Source organism: Tenrec ecaudatus, chromosome 1 (assembly GCF_050624435.1).
Source record: "Tenrec ecaudatus isolate mTenEca1 chromosome 1, mTenEca1.hap1, whole genome shotgun sequence".
Lineage (NCBI taxonomy): Eukaryota > Metazoa > Chordata > Mammalia > Afrosoricida > Tenrecidae > Tenrec > Tenrec ecaudatus.
In genome coordinates this window covers 186,884,641-186,905,901 of record NC_134530.1, presented here as the reverse complement: position 1 = coordinate 186,905,901, position 21,261 = coordinate 186,884,641, and the positions used below count along the sequence as shown (strand labels likewise).

Below are 21,261 nucleotides of genomic sequence, written 5' to 3'. Positions count from 1 at the left end.
TCCCATTCTCCACAATATCCTCCAGAGTTTGTTATGATCCACAAAGAATGTCTCTACATAGTGAGGAAAACACAGGTAGGCGTTTTTCTGGAATTCTCTGCTTTCAGCCAAGAACCATCTGGCACCACTCCACATCCTTTTCTAAATCCTCCTTGGATTTTTGGCAACTGCTGCACCCATTGTTGCACCTTCAGCAAAATCTTGCTTGCATATGATATCAATTATACTGTTCAATAATTTATTGAGTTGGGTCACTTTTCCTTGGAATAGCCACATTTACAGATGTCATCCAGTCAGTTGTTCAGATAGCAAACTACCAAACATCTTGCCATAAAGGAGTGACTGCTTTTAGGAGTGCATGTGTTTGTTGACTGCATGTGCATTGCTAACTGCGGAGTTTCCCACCAGTACCTTCAGTGCAGTTTGGACTTCTTCCTTCAATACAATCAGTTCTTGATCATATACCACCTCTTGAAGTGGGGTTTAATGTCGACCAATTGTATTTAATATAGGGACTGTGTATTCCTTTCAACCTCTCAATGTCTCCTGTATCTATCGCATTTGCCCATAGAATTATTTAATGTTACAACTCAAGGTTTGAATTCTTTCTTCAGCTATTTCAATTTGAGAAATGTCAAGCATGTGTGTGTCAGCGTTGTATGACTTCACCATACTTATTCAATCTGTATGATGAGCAAATAATTCAAAAAACTGGACAATATGAAGAAGAATGTGGTATCAAAATAGGAGGAAGATTAATTAATATCTCATTGTAGGCTTGCGGAAAGTAAAGAGGACTTAGTGTTGAAAATCAAAGACTATAGCCTTCAGTATAGTTAAGCCTGAACATTAAAAAAAAAAACCAAAATCCTGACAACTTGAATAATTCATTTCAAAATAAATGGAGAAAAGACTGACTTTGGCATATATTTCATTTTACTTAGATCCACCAACAAGATCCACAGAAGCAGACGAAGCAGCAGTCAAAAAATCAGAGGAAATATTGCATGGGAACAATCTTCTGCAAAACCCTCTTTAAAACATTAAGAACAAATATATCACTTTGATGAATCAAGTGTGCTTCACCCAAGTCATAGTATTTTCTGTCAGCTCACATACATGCAAAAGTTGGGCAATGAATGAAAAAGACTGAAGAAGAATAGGTGCCTCTGAAGTATGTTGGACAATATTGAATATACCATGCCCCCATGGTCTGCCAGAAAAACGAATAGATCTGTCTTGCAGATAAAGCCAAAATGCTAAGTGAAGATGGCAAGATTTTATTTCACATATTTTGGGCATGGTATCAGGAGGAACCAGTCCTTCGACAAGAACATCATGCTTGGTAAAAGAGAGAGTCAGTGAAGAAAAGGAAAACCTTCACCAAGCTAGACTGGCACAGTGACTGCAACAATGGGTCAAATAGTACAACACCAATGAGGATGCCGTGTAACTGGACAACTATTTGTTCTGTTGTACACAAGTGCAATAGGAGTCAAAACTGTCTCAAAGGCACCTAACAGATTGTGATAAGAATTGTACGAGCCATTAATAAAATGATTTTTTAAAGGCACCTAATAACACTGCTAACAAAAAGGTTGGTGATTAGAGACAATCAAAGAACAGTTTGCAAGAATGGCGTGGTAATTTAACATATAACTCATGTACAAGCCAAGTTTTTTTCAGCACATTTTTAATACAGCTTTTGTGGTAAAATTAGGTACCTCAGCTCATACTCAGGTCAGCTTATACTCCAGTATATACAGTACTTCTGGGAAAAAGCAGTCAATGAAAATTTTATAGAGTACAGTTTTGCTCTACTATTCACAAGTGGTCATGACTCAAAATAAACCCAAAGGCAATGAGTTTGTGGGCAGTGGTGATTCAATGGTAGAATTCTCACCTTCCAGAAGAGAGACTTAGCTTGCTTCCTAGGCAATGCCCTTCACAAGTAACCACCGTCACCCATTTTGTCAGTGAAGGGTTGCATGGTACTACAATGTTGAACAGGGTTCAGCTTCAAGACTACTAAGAAAGAGAAAGAAAAAAATACCTGGCATTTTCAGCAAGTGAAAAACCTATGGATCCCAACTGATGCAATCCCATTGTGCGTGCGGGATACCATGAGTCAGGGGCCGACTGGACAACAGCTAACAAAAACAACAATCTTATGGAACAGCTCATACAAAAGTGCTGAAACTTTCAAAAATGGCAGGGCAACACAGTAGACATCATCAGACACTACAATAAATGGAGTAAACAGAATATAACACAATTCTTTTGGAAATGGAGCTCATCAAAAAAAAGTCTGTAACCATCTAAAAGTAGCCCAGTTTTTTGCCATCTGAATAGTCATTCATTATAGTAACTTCAGTACCAAGATTACCAAAATTTTCCACATGCTCAGTGATGAACTATTAAACAATCTCTGTATGTGTTGTTACCTGGGCAACGCTCTTAAGAAGGCTTTTACTTTTATAGAACTTGAGGGTCAAAGAGAAGTAAAGCTTCTGCTAATTGACTGTACATCATTTTAATTAGACACAATAAGTATAAAATCAGCAGCACACAGAAAACCTTGAGTAACTGCCACCAGAGCTTCCATCTGGTTAACTACTGTCTTCTTTCTTCATTTCTAGCCACTCAATACCCCTGTGGAACAAGACAAGCTCTATCCAGAACTTCAAAGCACCCTCAGTCAAACAGGCTTGTCAAAGGCATAAGTGTCGAAATCCAAAAAAGATCTATCAATCTCTCACACCTGGATTGGTATAAAAAACAAAACAAAAAAAGCTGACCTTGCTGCCCTAAATTCTGAAAGTGGGCTCCCTTTGCTGTGAGTCTGAACAAATTCTGCCTTTCTGCTGCCCCAGACCTTTCTCTGAAAATTGAGATACAGTCATTTAGAAATCACATTTTAGAAGGTCCTTTGAAAAGACTTTCAAAGCTGCTCCTTTTCTGAGACAGCCAATTTGATGTTGTCTATTTGGCATAAAAAAATCACTGGTATTTCTTTACAAAGAAAATATTTTCCTTCTTCAACAGTTTTAGGACTGATATATTCAAGGTTGTTTCCCAATCCTAATCATTTTCCCCCTTCAACTTTTACTCCCACATACTTAAGTGCTATCTGGATAGCATATTAATCAGAAGCATAACACAAAAATATTTATTTAATGGTAAGAAGTAATAGATGATTCCAGAGACAATAATGAAAGATAAAGTGGAAAACCAGCAGCCAAGGCTCATCACCCTCTGGCCTTTGTTGGGTAGCTCTTTCAATACTGACTTTTCTCTACCCATTCATTTAGGCCTTTGATGCCCCCAGCCAATCTCCATTCTATTTGCCCTATTCGCACACATTGAAATATTTACTACCCATTCTTCAAAACATAATTCAAATGTCAGATTCCCTTACCCATTCAACTAAAAGTAATCCCTGTAAGTTCTCACAGCACTTTATCTCTTACCACCCATTACTTTCTGCCTTGAATTATTTTTAAGTATTTATCCCTATAAATCTTTATCCCTCACAAGTTAAATTTCCTGCCTTATTCATCTCTATTCAAACTGCTTAACAAAATACCTTATATATATGAGGGGGTACCCCCCCCAAAACTGGAACTGCACTGGGCAAAACGGAATTTTCATACTCCGAATTTTTCCCACTAAGCGAGCATCAAGCAACTCACTCTGAGTTAGTGCGCTCAGTGGCGTGACCTGGGAAGGTTCTATCTGGTCACAGTGAATTTTTTCATACAAGGAGTTTTGCTTGAGCCTCATTTTTTTTATCAATTTTTATTTGCCCAATGCAGCATGTCGTTTATATTTTTTTGGTTTTGTTTTCTCCTGTATTTATTTTTATTGGGGCCTCTTATAAATCTTTTAACAATCCATCATTCAATTTTATTAAGCACACTTGTACTTATGTTGCCATCCACATTTCAGAAATATTTTCTTTCTACTTAAGCCCTTGGTTTCAGTTCCTCTTTTTCACTCCTTCTTCACCCACCATCCCACCCTCGTGAATCCTTGATCAATTATATATTAGTACTGTTGTTTCATGTCTTACACTGTCTGTGGTGCCTCCCTTCACCCACATTTCTCTTATGTATCCCTCTGGGGGCTGGGCTATATATATCCAACCTTGTGATGGGTTCCCTCTTTCTCCCTCTTCCCACCACCCCGCCCCCACAATCTCCCTACCCTCATGTTATAGGTATTCCCTCTACTGTTCCTGAGGGTTTTATCTGTCCTGAATTCCATGTCAAGAGCTCTTATCTGTACCAATGTGTGTCCTCTGGTCTAGTAGGATTTGTAAGGTAGAACTGGGCCATGGTAGTGGGGTGGGGGCAGGGGGAGCATTCACGAACTAGAGAAATTATATGTGTTTTGTCAGTGCTATACTGTATCCTGGTTGAATCATCCCTTCCTTATAACCCTTCTGTGGAGGAATGTCCAATTGTCTTCAGATGGGCTTTGGGTCTCCACTCCAACTCCGCTCTTTCACATCAATGTAATTGTTTGTTTTGGATCTTCTGATACCTGATACCTGCTCCCATCGACACAACCTGATCACGCAGGCTGGTGTGCTTCTTCCATGTGGGCTTATTTAAGATAACAAATTTAAGAGAATAGCGTGCAGCTGTGAAATGTTGTTTCCTGCGTGGGGAATATGCCGCATAAATTGTTGTGATATTGAACACAGCTTACAACAGCAGTTCCCAACCTGTGGGTCGCAACCCCTTTGGGGGTCAAACGACTCTTTCACAGGAGTCGCCCTTCAAAAAAGTAGCAAAATTATGGTTATGAAGTAGCAACAAAAATAATTTTATGGTTTGGGGGGTTACCACATGAGGAACTGTATTAAAGGGTCGCAGCATTAGGAAGGTTGAGAACCACTGGCTTACAAGGACAGCGCTATGGGAAACACTAAAATGTATGAGTAGTTTTCTCGTTTCATAAAAGCTGAAGTGTCGATTGATGACAAACCTAGCTCTGGATGTCTGTCAACTTCCTGAACATATGAAAATGTCAACTCATAGTGCATTTGAAATTTATTCTTCCAGATCAGACTGTTGATCAAGCTTGCTATTAAGAGTTTCTGGAAAGATTGGGTAACAGTGCGCAACAAAAAAGGCCTGGTTTGTGGCAGAGGAGGACTAGTTTTGCCACCACGACAATGCATCTGCTCACACAGTCATCTCACTGTGCCAGTTTTGGGCAAAAGAACAGCATGCCTCTCTTGCCGCACACCTCTTACTCACCTGACCTCATTTCATGTGACTTCTTTTTGTTTCCATGACTGAAGAAGGACATAAAAGGGCAGCAATTTGATGAAATATAAGAAGTGAAGAAACAAACAACAGAGGTGCTGTCAGCCATCCAAACAGATAAATTTGAAAAACGTTTCCAAGAATGGAATCACAGATTTGACAAATGTATTAAATGTAATGGAGAGTACTTTGAAGGTGATAAGGTTGTTTTGTTTATAAAAAAAAACTAAATATATAGCTTTGAAAAAAAATTTCAGTTTGGGGCTGTACCACCTCCCCCCACCCCACCATCATCATATTAAACAGGTTGAGATAAATGAACAGCTTGAGTTAGGAAAACAAAGAAGTCCACTAGAAATCATCCTAGATTAGGAATCATGAGACCTACCTTTGCTAAGAACCTTGAACTTGAGGATTTTAATATGTGAACTTGAGGATTTTTATCAGGAAAGTGAGGGGGTTAGGCTAAATAAGTTTTTCCAAACTATACACTGTTATCCATTTAGGAGGCTGCAAATTCAGTTTGGGGGTCAAAATTCTGCCATTTTTTTAGTGAAACAAAATAGAACATTAAATGCATAGAATATAAAATATGTGGTATGCTATACATATATATCCAGACAGAGGTAAAAACCATAGATCAAGTCTATAGTCCCATATTAGTCCATCTCAAGCTACCACTTTGAGGTCACTAAATGTGGAGCTGCATGGGAAGAGATGCACACAGCTGCTTTTGGCAAACAGTAAGAGCTTGCTCGAGCAAACTCTAGCAAAGCACTGAAAAAGGGAGTATTGTTTTGTTATTTTTTTCTTGCCTTAACCCAAACTTGAATTAACTGAATTAATATTTACTTAAGCTTTGAGATGATACAGTATTCAAACTGAAAGTACTTTTATCCAATCTCTTGGGATAATCAGAAACAGGAATTGTGTTGTGTCAAGTAAAGTATTACGGGGGAAACAGCCAGGCTTCTGGAGATTGACTTGAGAGAGAGAGAGAACACACTAGGTGAAGACGTTAACTTTGTTACCATGGATCATATTCCAAAAAGTTTGATAAATGCTTGACTAAGCAAGGTCCTGAGGGGTCCTGGTTGCATAGTGGTTACACATTAGGCTTCGAACTGCAGGGTCAGCAGTTTGAAACTGCCAGCTGCCCTGCAGGACAAAGAGGAGGCTTTCTACTCCCATAAAGAGTTACAGTCTTGGAAACTCACAAGGAAGTTTTACCCTGCCCTAAAGGGTCACTATGAGTCAGATGGCAGTGAGTTTGGTTTTTTTAAACCAGGTCTACATCTTCCATGTGTATTATGCAATTCAATAGATCTTACTCTTGTATATACACGTAGCCTCTTTTCTACCACAATTTGCATTTCTTTTCAGTATCAAAAATTAGATTATTGATATCATTAGAAGATTCACACCCTTTTTTCAGCCAGACTCACTTAAGAAATAAAAAGCACACTCCTACCAGTAGCAATGGCTCATTAGCAAAGTATTGGGGTTAGGGAATAAGAGGAGTAAGAGGAAATGCATAAAATGGGAAAAAATCCAAATATTTCTGATATTTGTGTCCATATCCTCCACCCCACTGATAACTAGGATACAGAGAAGAGTGGTGCCATGATTTTTTAAAGCAAATTTTCCACACATACGGTTTCATAGTAGGTTTTGATTTGGGCTGAAAACCTGAAGGTCAGCAATTTGAAATTCAAGCCTCAGGAACCCAATGAGGCAATTCTACTCTGTCTTTTAGGGCTGCTATGAGTCAGAATAAACTTGATGGCAGTGAGTTTTGAGATTTGGGGGGGGGGTAGTATTTACTAGTCAGAAATCCCTGGTAAAAACTTGCATCCGCTGCAAAGGGCTTAAGTGGGGAGCAAATGCTTTGAAAATGATTAGGGAAAAGAATGTACAGATGTGCTTTATACAACTGATTTATGTATATGTATGGATTGTGATAAGAGTTGCATGAGTCCCTAATAAAATGTTTTTTAAAAAAAGAAAGAAAATTATGATGGCCACAAATGTACAAATGTGCTTGACACATGTATGTATGTATGTATTATGATATGAGCCCCCAATAAAATGATTTAAAAAAAACTTGCATCCCCATAATGAGATTTCCATTACGGTGAATTTCTAACCAGAAATAATTTTGACATGCACTAGAGACTTGTTGAATTTAGAATATGCAGGAAAGAAAACGGTATAGCAAACAATTGTTAGACTTAATATTCTGAGGAATACAGACATGTATTGGGGAGAAAATAGACTGCCTAATATCCCTAGTTCTTATTTATACACACAAAACTGTGTAAGGAGGGGATACGTTGCTTGAATATATTTTTGGCTGTACTATGTCTATCACAACAACACAGTCTGTAACCATATTTTTCCTGCATGTTTATAAAGAATGATGTCTTCTATTTTTTGAGTCTACTTAGAAAACAAGAAAGCTCAGAATTTCATTTCAAATATAAAAATGATATTAAGCCCAAACTTCAAGTTAACTGAATATTTCCCTAAAACTTTCCCAGGAAAATCCCCAAAAATTATACCAAAAGCACCAAAATATGACACACATTGTTATACTCACACAATTGGGAAAGTAATATAGAAAGTAAATGAAGTGTAAAAAGGAGAATGTTGATATACAAGTTCAGCTTAATTCCATTAACTCTTCCTTATTATGGGCCACTGTTGTTAACACAGAGGAGCCCTGACAGCACCGTGATTAAGCTCTAGGCTCCTAACCAAAAAAGTTGGTGGTTAGTACCCACCAGCCACGCCATATCAAAAAGAGGTGTCTATCTGTCTGCATAAATATTACAGCCTTGAAAACCCTATGGGGCAATCTACTCTGCCTTTTGGGTCACTAAGAGTTGGAATTGACTCAATCGTAATGAGAGCTTATTCACACATTTATACTAGATTTCAAACACAACTTCAAATGAAGTGAAAATTATTTCCCACTCTAAAGAACACTAGAGAGTCAGGTCAAGTAATCTCTTTCTCCATACTCTCAACATAAAAACTCTCTTTAAAAATTTAGACTCTTACTATATATAACTCAGTCTCAAGACTGCACTCTCTCTGCTCTCCATTGTTCATGGTGGTCAATGCTCATATGACTATCCCCATAAGAACTCCACAAGCTGTCTTAGAAGAATCAGCAGTTGGAATAGCCTTGAGCATTAATCATCCTCAGACCCCATAAAAGACCCATTTATATAAAGCAAGAGTTGTTTACATGTAGTAATCCATTAAAACTTGTGCAACCTAAGTAAACAATCTCTGTGCCTGGAAATCCTATCAGGTACCAAAAAGAACAAAACTCACTGCCATCAAGTTGATGCTGACTCATAATGATCCTATAAAGCAGGGTAAAACTGCCCCTTTAGATTTCGAAGACTGTAACTGCGGGAGTTGAAAGCTCAGCCTTTCTCCCAAGAAGCAGCTTCAATCTACTAACCTTGCAGTATATACTAAAACTATAATCTCCAAATACTCTCTCATCCAGCCATACTCATCCCACATCACTTCAACAAGACGACTGTAGGCTTGAATGCAGTACCAGTTTGCAATTTAGAGACTACTCTCTTCAAAGTCAATCTCTAGAAGCCTGACTGTTTCCCACGTAATATTTTTACTTGATACAACACAATTCGTGTTTCTGAGTATACCAAGAGATTAGATAAAAAGTACTTTCAGTTTGACTACTGCATCATCTCAAAGCTTAAGTAAATATTAATTCAGTTAATTCAAGTCTGGGTTAAGGCAAAGAAAAAATTGAAGTTCAAGTTTTTAGACATTACAAATTTAGAATTAGCATGCTGATAAGCATAAAAAACCAAGCTAATGAAGTTCTACCATCCACGTAAAAAAACATCACAGTAACACAATAATGTAACTCATAAAACAATTACCAGAGAAACAAAAGTTTTCCAGAACATTGCAGCTGTTATATATGGAAATTCACATCAAATAACTTTGGTCAACTTTTTTCATATTATTATACTCATTGTTTTGTTCTGTTAGTTAGTATACTGGTTTCATGTACCAACAGAACTAAGACTCACTACCTTGTATTCAGCTGTACAGTATAAGACCTCTGGTGGCAGAATGGTTACATGTTGGGCTGCTAATTGCAATGTTAGTATTTTGAAATCACCAGCTGTTCTGTGGTAGAAAGATGAAGCTATATACTCTCATGGTCTTGGAAACCCACAGGGATAGCTCTATCCTGTCCTGTACAATTACTATGAATCAGAATGGACTCAATGGCACCGAGTTTGATTTTTCCAACAGGCTATATAAATATGTTCACATATAAGAACTGCCCCTACATAGCTGTTACTCCCTGGTGACTTACTAATATATAATATCGAAGAACATCTTGAATGAATTTAGCACAAACACCAATATAACGCAATGTCTTCGTCAAGTCTTCAATAAGTGAACATTCAGTACAAGGTAATGATAATATACATATTAAAGTGATCTAATCTTATTCCTTTGCAATTTCATTGTCATTTTCACATGGAACTCTCCCCTGAGATAATGAATCAATGAATGCCAATTTTCCAATGCTAGCGGGTTGTGGACATAAATTTTCCATAAGCAAAATTCACTTCCAATTTGATCACAAGCAAATTTTATGCCATCTTCTGACTTCACAGCTGCTGCATATTCTAGAGAAGTAGAATAGAAGTCAACTAAAAACTTTTCTTGAAAAGTGTCATAGGATTGCTGTATGTATGTATGGATTGTGATAAGAGTAGGATGAACCCCTAATAAAACGATTTTTTAAAGAAAGAAAAAAAATTAGGGTTTCATAAAATGGTGTTTTCAAAAAATGTAACAAGCAACCATGTGCCAGGAAACATGTTAAAAATCCCTAGAACTTTCCAGAACCAAAAATACAGGCCATACAATCAGTTTCCAAAGTTGCACCGAAATCAAGACAAGGCAAAAAGTGGTGGTGTTCTCTTCCCTCGCATAAAACACCCAACATTCTGAAAGTAACTTGCAAAATTTTGGCACTTTTTATCTGACAAGCTCAAAGGAACCCAAGGACACCTGAACATCCTATCGTGACAGCAGAAACCGAACCCGGACCGTCCAGCGCGCCTCGCGCCCAGCCATCTCCGGCAGATCCGTGGCCCCATTCCACAAGCTGACGCACTGCCCAGCTCTGCACCGTTGGCGACCAGAGCAAAGTACTAGCCCAGTCTCAGAAACTTTGACTCAGTTATCAGGACACTGAGCACCCACCACTTGGGCGGGGGGAGCGGGTGTTTGTCACGGCCCACGCGATCAACTTTGAAACGCGGCACTCCTTGCAGGTAGAGATCAGTCCAGAAGGCAGCCCATCCCAGACTGCAAAACCACAAGCATCCACGGCGGGAGCGGAGCAAAGTGCCCTGCGGGGGCAGGAGGAGCGGGAGGCGAGACACGGTCACGACCGACGCCTGCGCGTGGGTAAAAAACCTACTCTAACCACACGCCGCCCCCCGGACGCGGGGCTGCTGAGACTGCGAACCCGGCAGCAGCCGAGGCAGCAGTGAGGGCGACGGCAATGTCAAGAGGGCACAGCTGGGGGCGGCGGCCGAGCAGCCACCATCCGGCCCCCAGGTAAGGGGCGCCAATCGCGCCCTCCCCGCCTGCCGTCTAAGGCGCCCGCGCTCCGGGACCCTGAGGAGCGGCCACCGGGGAGGAGAACCCGAACCTTGGCGTCGGGGAGATGGCCCGCAACCCCAAACCCTCCCCTTGCCCTCTTCAAGACGATCCTCCAGCACCCCAGTCCAGGGCCGGGCCCCATCCCCACCCGCCGCGCTCAGCCCACCGCCGACACCCCAGCGCCGCCCACCCAGCCCCTCCCGGGCCTGTGGCTCGGGGCCTCCGGGCAGCCCTCCGGTCCCCAGGAGGCCGCCCTCGCCTCGCCTCACCTCCGCGCGTCTCAGTTAGGAAAGCCGGAACAACAACTCTGTCAGACACTCGCTTCCCATCCGCCGCCCGGCGCTCTGTGGCCGCGCGGGTCCCGTTCGCTCCCTCACCGCCGGAGCACTGAAAGGGCGGGGGAGCACGGGCAGGGAGGGGAGTGGAGGGGATGGCCCGGCAGGAAGAGAAGGAGGGGGTTGGCCGAGGAGGAGGAGGAGGCGGCGGCGGCGGCGACGGCAGCGGCAGAGGCGACGAGTTGGGAGCGAGCACGTCCGGGCCCCTCAGCTCTGCGTGCGCGCTCCTGAGGCGGAGGCGCCTTCCTTGTCCCTCGGCGGTGGCGCGCACGCGCGCACATATTACAACCCCCCCCCCATCCCCCGCCCTCTTCCCCCCCCCCCCCACCGCTCCGCTGGGTCCGTGGACAGGAGCGTGAGGGTGTCGCTTGTCCCGCTTGCTTTCCATGACATTTCAGGGTTGTTCAAAGAGGGTCCCTCTTGAAGAGGTTCTCCCTCGGGGTAACTGACCTTGTGAGCCCTCTTTCTACGCGGTGTCCCGAGTCCCCGACTGGAGCCTTTGAGTTCATAGATCATTCCGAGTTTGGAGAGATTATTTTCTCGCCCATAAACCTGAGATACGTAATTTCGGTCCTAATGCATTGTAATCCGGAGTGAAGTCACCATAAAGCATATTACCTTTCCTGGCCAATTACTCTTTCTGTACGGCTTCCAAGGAGCAGTCTGTTTCTGGAGCGCTCCCGTTGACTCGTCCATGAGACGCTAAAGTCTAGATGTTAGAGGGACATCACCTGTGAGGCCGCGTGCAGTACTAAACACTAGTATGTATTGCCCCTGCTTTAACCTTTGGGGTAACAGGTTTTTAGGGTACAAACTAGCAACCCAATAAGGCAGAATATAGCTGTCCCTTTTAAGTTTAAAGGTTATATACATCTTTAATTTAAGGGAACCTCATCTTTCTAGGGGAAAGGCATCGTACTTGGTGAAGTAAAGGGACGGTGAAAAAGAGGAAGATCCTCAATTAGATGAATTGACTCTGGTTGTAACCAAGGGCTCAAAACAGACTGACAGCACCAACGGGATATGAAAGTGGGGGTGGAGGGAAGTTAGCTATTATCCAGTTGGATTCTGAATTACCCTGTGTTATAGAATAGAAAGAATTACATGGGTTTTCTAGGCCACCAACAACAATCTTTACAGAAGTGGCCAGGGCTTTCTTCCAAAAAAGTTTTCTCTTCCTGTGATATCTTCGGTCCCAGATTTTGCTAAAGTTGATTCCAAGTCAAAGTGACCCAGGGAGAACAAAGTAGAACGTGTCCCTTGGGTTTCCAAGACTGTAAAGCTTTACAGGAGTAGAAAGCCTCACCTTTCTTCTGCTGAGAGACTGGTATTTTCAAACTAATGACTTGGCAGTACAGGAGCCCTGGTGACAGCAACATACTGGTTATGCCCTTGGTTGCTAACTGTAAGGTCAGTAGTTCAAAACTGCCAGGCTCTCTGGGAGGGAGAAAGAGGAGTCTTTCTATGGCAGTAAAAAGTGATTGTCTCACAACAGTCAGTGCAAGATATGAAAACAATTTATACTTTATCCAGGGGTCATGAGGAGGGGAGGGAGGTAAAATGAACTAATACCAAAGGCTCAAACAGAAAGTAAATGTTTAGAAAATAATGATGACAACATGTACAAATAAGCTTGATATAATTGATGTATGGATTGTTATAAGTGCTGTAAAATCCCTCAATAAAATGGTCTTTTTTTAAAAAGTGATTTTCTAAGAAATCCATAGTCACTTCTACCCTGCCTATGACAGTGAGTCTCTTATTGTTGTGTTGTATTGTTTTGTTTTTTAAGGTCTTGCAGCTACCAACCCAATGTGTAACCCACTACACCACTTTATTTCTATAGCTTTGTGTCATCCAAGAGACTCAACCTTCTCTTATTATTTCATTTAGTGTGTTCGGTATTCTATCCACTCGAAGAATCCTTGGTGACTGGGATCATTCATTTTTAAATTTCCCACAGTATCTAACATAATACCTCACTGATAGACAATTCTCCATAAATGTTATTGCAGTAAAGCTGAACATAGAACAGCAAGAATTAAATATATGCTCACTGACTGGAACTCTAGAATGCCTCGTTTAAAATTCTCCCTTATGGCTCCTTTCCAGTACCTCTGCCTCAATATGGCATTTGTCCCAAGGGCCCCATCAAATTCTTTGTTATCCCCTTTCCTTAATTTAAGGAGCTCTGGTGGCATAGTAGGTTAAATGTTTGGTGTTTCTAACTCATCAGCCACTTGGAGTGGGGGGCACCAGGAGGAATGCAATAGTCCGCTTCCGGAAGACTTGTAGCTTCTGAAACCCTATGGAGCAATTCCACCCTGTCCTATAAGGAGGCAATGAGTTTGGATCTACTTGATGGCGGTGAGTTTGATTTCCCTAAAGTGTCCACTGATGCTAGGATATTTCAAGAATGTTACAACTTCGTATGTCATATGTTTCTTCTACCTGCTGGGCTCCTTGCCAGAAGGTCTTTTATTAACCGCTGTATCCCAAGAGGGATACAAAATAGCCTTGGATCTGATTCTATAAATTTTGATGAATACTTACTTAAGTTAGAGTTAGAATAACTGAAATCATCTGTCGGTCACCTGAGATGCATAATAAACTAAGAAGACAATATAATACAATTACCATTGAGTTGGTTCCTACTAGTGGCCATCCACTGTATGTTAAAGTAGAAATGGGGTCCCTAGGGTTTTCAAGATTTTGACCTTTCAGAATCAGAGCTCCAGGCCAAGGCTTTTTTCCCAAAGGACCTCAGGATGGGCTCAAACTGCCTACCTTTGGGTTAGTGATCTAGAGCTTAACTGTTGGCACCATCCAGATAACCAGAGAAGCACAGTAAACAAATAAGCCCACGACCATTAAGGCCATTCTGACTCTTACTAACCCTGTAAGACATACAATTACCCCCTTTGGGTTTCCAAAGCTGTAAATCTTTGTGGCATCAGGAAGATGCATCTCTCTTTCATGGAGTGCCTGGAAGGTTAGAACTGCTGACCTTATGGTTAGCAAGCCAATTCATAACCCAAGGTACCCCCAAAGGGTCTGAGAAGCACAGTAACTATTAATAACTAAAGACAGCAAGTCGGTATTGAATCTCTACTATTTACAGTCCTACTAAAGTTACTCTGAACACCAGAAGAAGTCAACAGATGACAAAGCTAGTTTTTGCCTTCTGTGATCTTCAGACTGCAGAGAAGCTATTGGACAAGGAAGGCAACACTGTGATAATTATCTGCACTTAAAAGGATATTCGTAAATGAAAAAAGAAAGTGCGTAAGTAGTAAAGTTTTCATGGTGAATTCAAAATTAGTGTTTTGTTGCCATCAAACTGGCCCCATCTCATGGCCACCTTCGAGAGAGCAGAATTAAACGCAGCCTGGTCCTACACTGCTCCTCCCATGCCACTCCCTACTTTTCAGATGGGTACTATAATTAATTGCAGCACCATAGACAAAACTCATGATTATGGGGTTCGTTAGAGAAGTAAACAGATCACAATCATGTAAGAAATGCTCAGGGTACAGTTGTTCAATCAGAATAGTTTCTTCTCCACTGTGCTTGCAGCCAGGCCTCTCTGGCTGGCGTCCAGTCACTGGGCCTGGCTTCTGCCTTGCTCGGGCAATGTTACAATGCTCTCTCAGGGCTGCCAATAAATGTCCAAAGGCATGCCATGGCACTGTAAGCCTCAACCTGAAGGCACTGAGCTCCAGATCCATGAGTCATCAATCCCAGCTCTCCCAATTATGTGCTCAGAGGTACCCCATTCCACACGCAAGGCTCCTGTCCCAAAGCACTCAGCTTTACTTGCTCTGTGTGCTGGGAAGTCCACCCACCGGTCTCATGCTCGGCTTCTGTTGCTGCTCCTCAGCCACTCCACTTGTGTCAAAGCTGTCTCCTGGCTCACTGTGCAGGGATCTCAGGGTCCAATGTGTCCACTCCTGGCTCTTCTCCCCTGCTGCTAATAAGATCCCCTTACCTGCTTCAGATATGATTCACTTTATACCTAGTGGGATGGCGTTCACAATTAACCTTGTTAAAAATCATTCACAGCTGAATCATATAACCTGATCCGAATGTTCCCTTACTTTCTTAACCAGACCCACCAAGAAAATGAGGATTGTTTGGTGGAAATAACAAAATCTAGGGCTGGAAACGCCATAAAAAAATAATGCACTGCACTGCATACACCATCTCTGTGATCTTTGATATGTTTGACCCCTGGTGTGCCTATTGTGCCAACCAAGTATAATGAAATCCTTGACAACTTTAATCTCTTCATATTTATTGTGATGCTATTTAGTGGTGTAGCACAGTATTGCACAAATCCAGCTCAATATGCCTTTGAAAATTGCCAATGTCCATCTTTGTCTGATGTCTTTTAACTCTTCTGTTAATATAGAGCATTACATATAAACCACAATCATAGAAACAATCCATGTGCCAACTTGCTACAAGTAAAAGACAAACTCTTTTTCCATGGCCACATGTCACACCTCTAAACACCAGGGACAATTCTGAAAGGCTGAGCTGTTCCTAGATAAGAGATGTCACAGGAGAACCTAGATAAAAACAAGTCACAAGAGAACCTAGATAAGAGACAGTGGAGGTGATTTGGTGTAACTCATCCCTACCACCAGAAAAACTTAACACAGAATTTGTGACAAAGAATACTTCATATAATGTGAACTTATCTTATCACTGTGATGTTCTTTGCATTAAGTGTAAAGAAGCAGTTGTGGCCCACCGAAACTCCTACCTTTGGGGGGCATTATTATAAGATTTTTTTTAAAGATATTCTAGTATGATCGATCTAACCCACAAACATGTTTTTTTTTTAAATCATCCAAAGTTAAAACGCAGAAGATTCCATACACATTCCAGGCTTCTTTTTTTAAACGTGGAAGATGTAACCATAGGTTACTCATGTCACATTGTGTCAACTAGCTAAAACTAGATAGCAGCTACCCTCTTTAGACAGGACATGCATTCTCTCTTTTGGTAATCTCTTCATTCTTTATTGTATCTTATCATTTAGGTCTTCAACCCCCAGTTCTTACCATCGCATCAAAACACTGGAAATAAATCAACTGTAGTTGAACAATAGTATAACTATGATTTGGAATAACAGAACAATAAAATGGAATATAATAATTGAACCGTGATATTAATGGAGCGGAATACTAATATTCCTTTTAAAATAGGCATTACTGCTTGACTCCTCAGCATACATGTCCAACCCTCTGCAAATCAAGATCAAATTAAATCCATTTCTACTTCCAGGAGTGAGCCCTGATTAATATATGCTAACCAGTCTACTCCCTTCCCTACTTGACTTTGTGACTGTTTACGAGCAGTATTAGCCCAAGCCTAAATTGTTATAACTTTAAGGACACTCAGGTCTTGTGTTTGAAACTGAGGAGACAAAAGTGCTTTCTTTGTTACACTGTCTGGTATGGTGGGAGGCTGGGAGGGTATCGGTCCTAGTTGTTGCAGCCGCTTTGGTACCATAAGGAAGACCAACTTGAGAATAAAACTGACGCATGGAGAACGGAAGAGCTCAAAACCTCATTTGAATTTTGCCTCTTCCTCTGGATTTAATATGGTCTCTTAGTTTAAGAAAGTTTGAATTTGGTTTTTCAGCACAAACTAAAATTTCCCATGCATGTTACAAACGATATTATAGTTGCATTATCTAACCCTTTCAATGATAGATTTCTAATAGAATCAATAGATAACAACCCAAGTGTTAATGTTTTAGGAAGACTTGACAGGAATTTAACTAGCCAATAGATGGATAGATATAGATATGTTTCCTCTACTAGGTTACCTGGTGTTTCAGAATCCATCACTACCTTTACAGTAAACTAAAATGGCTTGCTATGGCTCATCTTTGTAATGTCCTCCCAGTCACTGAGTGAGAGCATGCACCTTGGGACTTGGTCACTTTTGCCATTCTGCTTTGTATGAGTGAGGCATCTCAGAAGCAGGGACAGAGAATTCTGAGCCCAAGAGAGAAGAGCCTCCAGTGCAACCTGTAGAAGATCCTGATGTGAAGTAGCAGAGGCACCAGAAGATGCAGGACTGAGCCCGTGAGAGAGCAGAAGAACCCCACCAGGTCTATGAGACAGAGTGGTGGAGCTCTCCTGCCCATGTATCCAGTAAAGCTATGTGCCTGTGTGACTGGCTTGCACAGTGGGGTGCCCTTTGGGCATTTTTCAGCATTAAAAGGCATTTGTAACTCTTGCTACAGCAGGGCAGAGGCCAAGGGATCATGTGACTGAGGGACTGCATAATGAAAGAAACATGCCTGCTGACATGGCTGATACGAGGTGCTGCTGTACACAGAGGACTACATTCTTTTTTAAAAAAACATCATTTTATTGGGGACTCTTACAGCTCTTATTACAATGTATCAAGCATATTTGTATAAATGTTGCCATCATCATTTTCTAACCATTTACTTTCTATTTGATCCCTTGGTATCAGCTCCTCTTTTTTCCCCCTCTCTTCCCACCCCTTTGTGACCCCTTGATCAATTATAAATTATTATTATTTTCATATCTCACACAAACCGCTATCTTCCTTCACCCTCATTTCTGCTGTTGATCCCCCTGGTTGGGGGGGGGGTAATGTGTTGATCATTACAATCGGTTCCCTCATTCTCCTCTCCTCTCCCCCACCTCCTCCCTACCCTCCTGGTATCGCTGTTCCCATTCCTGTTACTATGGGGTTATTCTTCACTGGATTCTGTGTGTGGTGAGCTCTTATTTGTATCAGTGTACATGCTCCCATCGAGCCAGAATTGAAAGGTAGGACTAGGGTCATGATAGTGGGGGATGAAGAAGCCTCAAAGAACCAGAGGAATATTGTGTGTTTAATTGGTGCTATTCTGCACCCTGGCTGACTCATCCCTTCCTTGTGACCCTTCTGTGAGAGGATATCCTATTGTCTACAGATGGGTTTGGGGTCTCTACTCTGACCCACCTCATTCTCCATAATTTGTTCTTTTATTTGTTTGTTTGTGGACTTCTGATGCCTGTTACCTGATCATGTCAACACCTCATGATCACACAGGCTGCTGTGCTTCTTCCATGTGGGCTTGTTGCTTCCCTGCTAAACGGCCATTTGTTTAGCTTCAAGAAAACTATATTCTTAATGTTTCCCGATTCTGGCCTGTGGTGATCTGTTAACTTCCCTAATAAACCCCTATAATCGTGAATATTGTCTGTGAGTTCTGTGGCCATTGCGATGGATTATTGAACCTAGCAAAGTAGTAGAGTGCTGTGGGTGGTATGGTTGGTATTAGAATAGGGTGAAGAAGGATGGAGGGCGGAGGTATGTATGACCTCTGCCTTGGGACAATTGTCTTTGAGCTGGTATGAAGTTGGCTTCTCTTCCTCCTTTGGGTAGCCAAAGATGGTCAGAAGTGATCTCCACACCATTTCTTTAACCGGCACCCTTGTTTTAAAGCAAAACTGCCTTAAGTCGTATGCCCTGTTTAAATAAACTCTGCCTCAGAAGAGTACATCATTGATTTTAATCCAGATCTTATACAAATGTGTTTATCAGATGGTTTTTGAGTGGTTTGGGGATGTAGGAAAGGTAGGGGAAAGACCCTGGATGCCTGAGGGACGAGAGAATCATAAAAGGGAAAGATATAATCATGTATAGTCATAAGGGAAGGACATGCTTAGCAGAATCATGTAGTTTACAGAAGACAAACTTCCATGTATCACAGTTCTCTTCAGGGATGAATATAGAATAATCTACACAAATAATGCTGATATGTTTTACAATTCCCTTCTAAAACTAAATGTAAACAAAATCAAGCAATATGCATATGGGATTCAGTAATTGAAAAGACAGGCTGAGCCATAAATATCTCTCTGAAGAATAGCTAACCTACAATTGTTATAACTTGATAAAAAAAATGTTTTCCCAGACCTGGTAGCAAAATCTAGAGTTAAACTCTCCTTCAGTCTTCTTTTATTGGTCAAGAGTAGCGATCTTCTTTAGTGAATAAAAAAAAAATCTCCTTGGAAGTTGATTTAAAAAGCAGACTTTTTTTGCTCAACCCCTAAGAGATTCTGATTTGGTAATTCTGGGATGGGTCCAAGACTTGTTTAAAAGTAGTATTTTGTTGTAAGTGTACACAACAAAACTGGTTCCCATTCAGAAGTGTCTATACATGTTTTACAAAGAATCAACTCAATGGCAATGTGTTTGGTTGGGAGTGGCTAGTGATGGCATCTTTTCAAGTGCTTGTTGGCTGTTTAAGTGTCTTCTTGGGTGAAATCTCTGTTCATGTCCTCACCTATTTTTTAATGGAGTTATTTGTCTTTTTTTTGTTTAGTTGTGAAAGTTTTATATACATATGTTGGAAATTAAGCTTTCCAAATTAATAGTTTTATTGACATATAATTCACATATCATACACTTTAATACTTAGGTCATATCTTATCAGCAGTGATTCACTCCCAAAGATTTTCCCCCAGTCTATAGGTTATAATTTTACACTTTTAATATAATCTTTGGACCTAAGACTTTTTAAAAATAAAACAAATTTTTATTACTAAAAATGAACTCATCAAAAATAGAGATAATATTATGAGTCCTCATGCATCAATAAAACTACTTTAACAAATTTTAATACATGCCCTCCTCTCCCAGCCCCCATGATTATTTTTAAATACTCTTGGACATAAAGAGGAGATATGATGAAGTAAAAGAGCTGAACAAATTCCAAATGGCAGCTCAAGAAGACAAAGTAAAATATTGTGATGAAATAGGCAAAGATCTGGAATTAGAAAAACCAAAAGGAAAGAACATGCTTAGAATAATTCAAGTCTCAGGTTACAATACTGAAGAATTCTTTAGGAAAAATATTAAATGACAAAGTACCATCAAAAGAAGATACAATCGTGTATATATATATACCACATTGAATGAAGGGGGAAGTGCAGAGTGGAGACCCAAGGCCCAAGTGTCGGCCAATGGAGATCCCCTCATAGAGGGGTTTAGGAGAAGAGATGAGTCAGTCAGGGTGCAAGGTAGTACCGACGAAGAGCACAGCTTTCCCCCAGATCCTGGATGCTTCCTCCCCCCAACTACCATGATTCGAATTCTACCTTGCAGGGCTGGATAGGGCAGAGATTGTACACTGGTACATATGAGGGCTGGAGGCACAGGGAATCCAGGGTGGATGATACCTTCAGGACCAAGGGTGTGAGGGACGATGCTGGGAGAGTGGAGGGTGAGTGGGTTGGAAAGGGGGAACTGATTACAAGGATCCACATGTGACCTCCTTCCTGGGAGAGGGACGGCAGAGAAGTGGGGGAAGGGAGACTCCGGATAGAGCAAGATATGACAAAATAACGATGTATAAATTACAAAGGGCACAAGAGGGAGGAGGGAGCGGGGAGGGAGGGGAAAAAAGAGGACCTGATGCAAAGGGCTTAAGTGGAGAGCAAATGCTTTGAGAATGATTGGGGCGGGGAATATATGGATGAGCTTTATACAAATTGATGTATGTATATGTATGGATTGTGATAAGAGTTGTATGAGTCCCTAATAAAATGTAAAAAAAGAAAAGGGAAGAAAAAGAAAGAAAAGAAAATGATTAGGGCAAAGAATGTACAGATGTGCTTTATACAATTCATGTATGTATATGTATGGACTGTGGTAAGAGTTGTATGAGCCCCTAATAAAACGTTTAAAAAAAAAAGAAGATACAATCTCTGTATCAAAAAGAACTGGTTAACATTAAGGCATGTCAGGAGGTAGCACATGATCAGGAACCCAGGATACTGAAGGAAGAGGCGAAGCTGTGTTGAACCCACTTCCATAGAGACGGCCTGACTCACAGCAGCCCTCCGCTATAAATCTATACTGGATGAGATGACCTCATCTTTCTATGAAGCAGTTGGTGGGTTTGGACTTTGTTGTCAGCAGTCCAC

The 21,261-nt window shown here is 41.1% G+C and overlaps 1 protein-coding gene and 1 pseudogene across 7 annotated transcripts in view; one reads left to right on the top strand and one right to left on the bottom strand.

The window, feature by feature from the left end:
- Window positions 1–11,466, bottom strand: part of RABGAP1L (RAB GTPase activating protein 1 like) — an 828,618-nt gene extending 817,152 nt beyond the window's left edge. For 4 of the 7 annotated variants that reach the window (XM_075527714.1, XM_075527698.1, XM_075527727.1 and 1 more), the window contains exon 1: window positions 11,228–11,466. The gene's annotated coding sequence lies outside the window, so the exon portion shown is untranslated. The remainder of the gene's footprint in view (window positions 1–11,227) is intronic. The other 3 variants (XM_075527691.1, XM_075527706.1, XM_075527731.1) reach the window with 2 other exon arrangements.
- The window catches only part of LOC142439105 (elongation factor 1-beta-like), a 35,738-nt pseudogene continuing 25,865 nt past the window's right edge, over window positions 11,389–21,261 (top strand).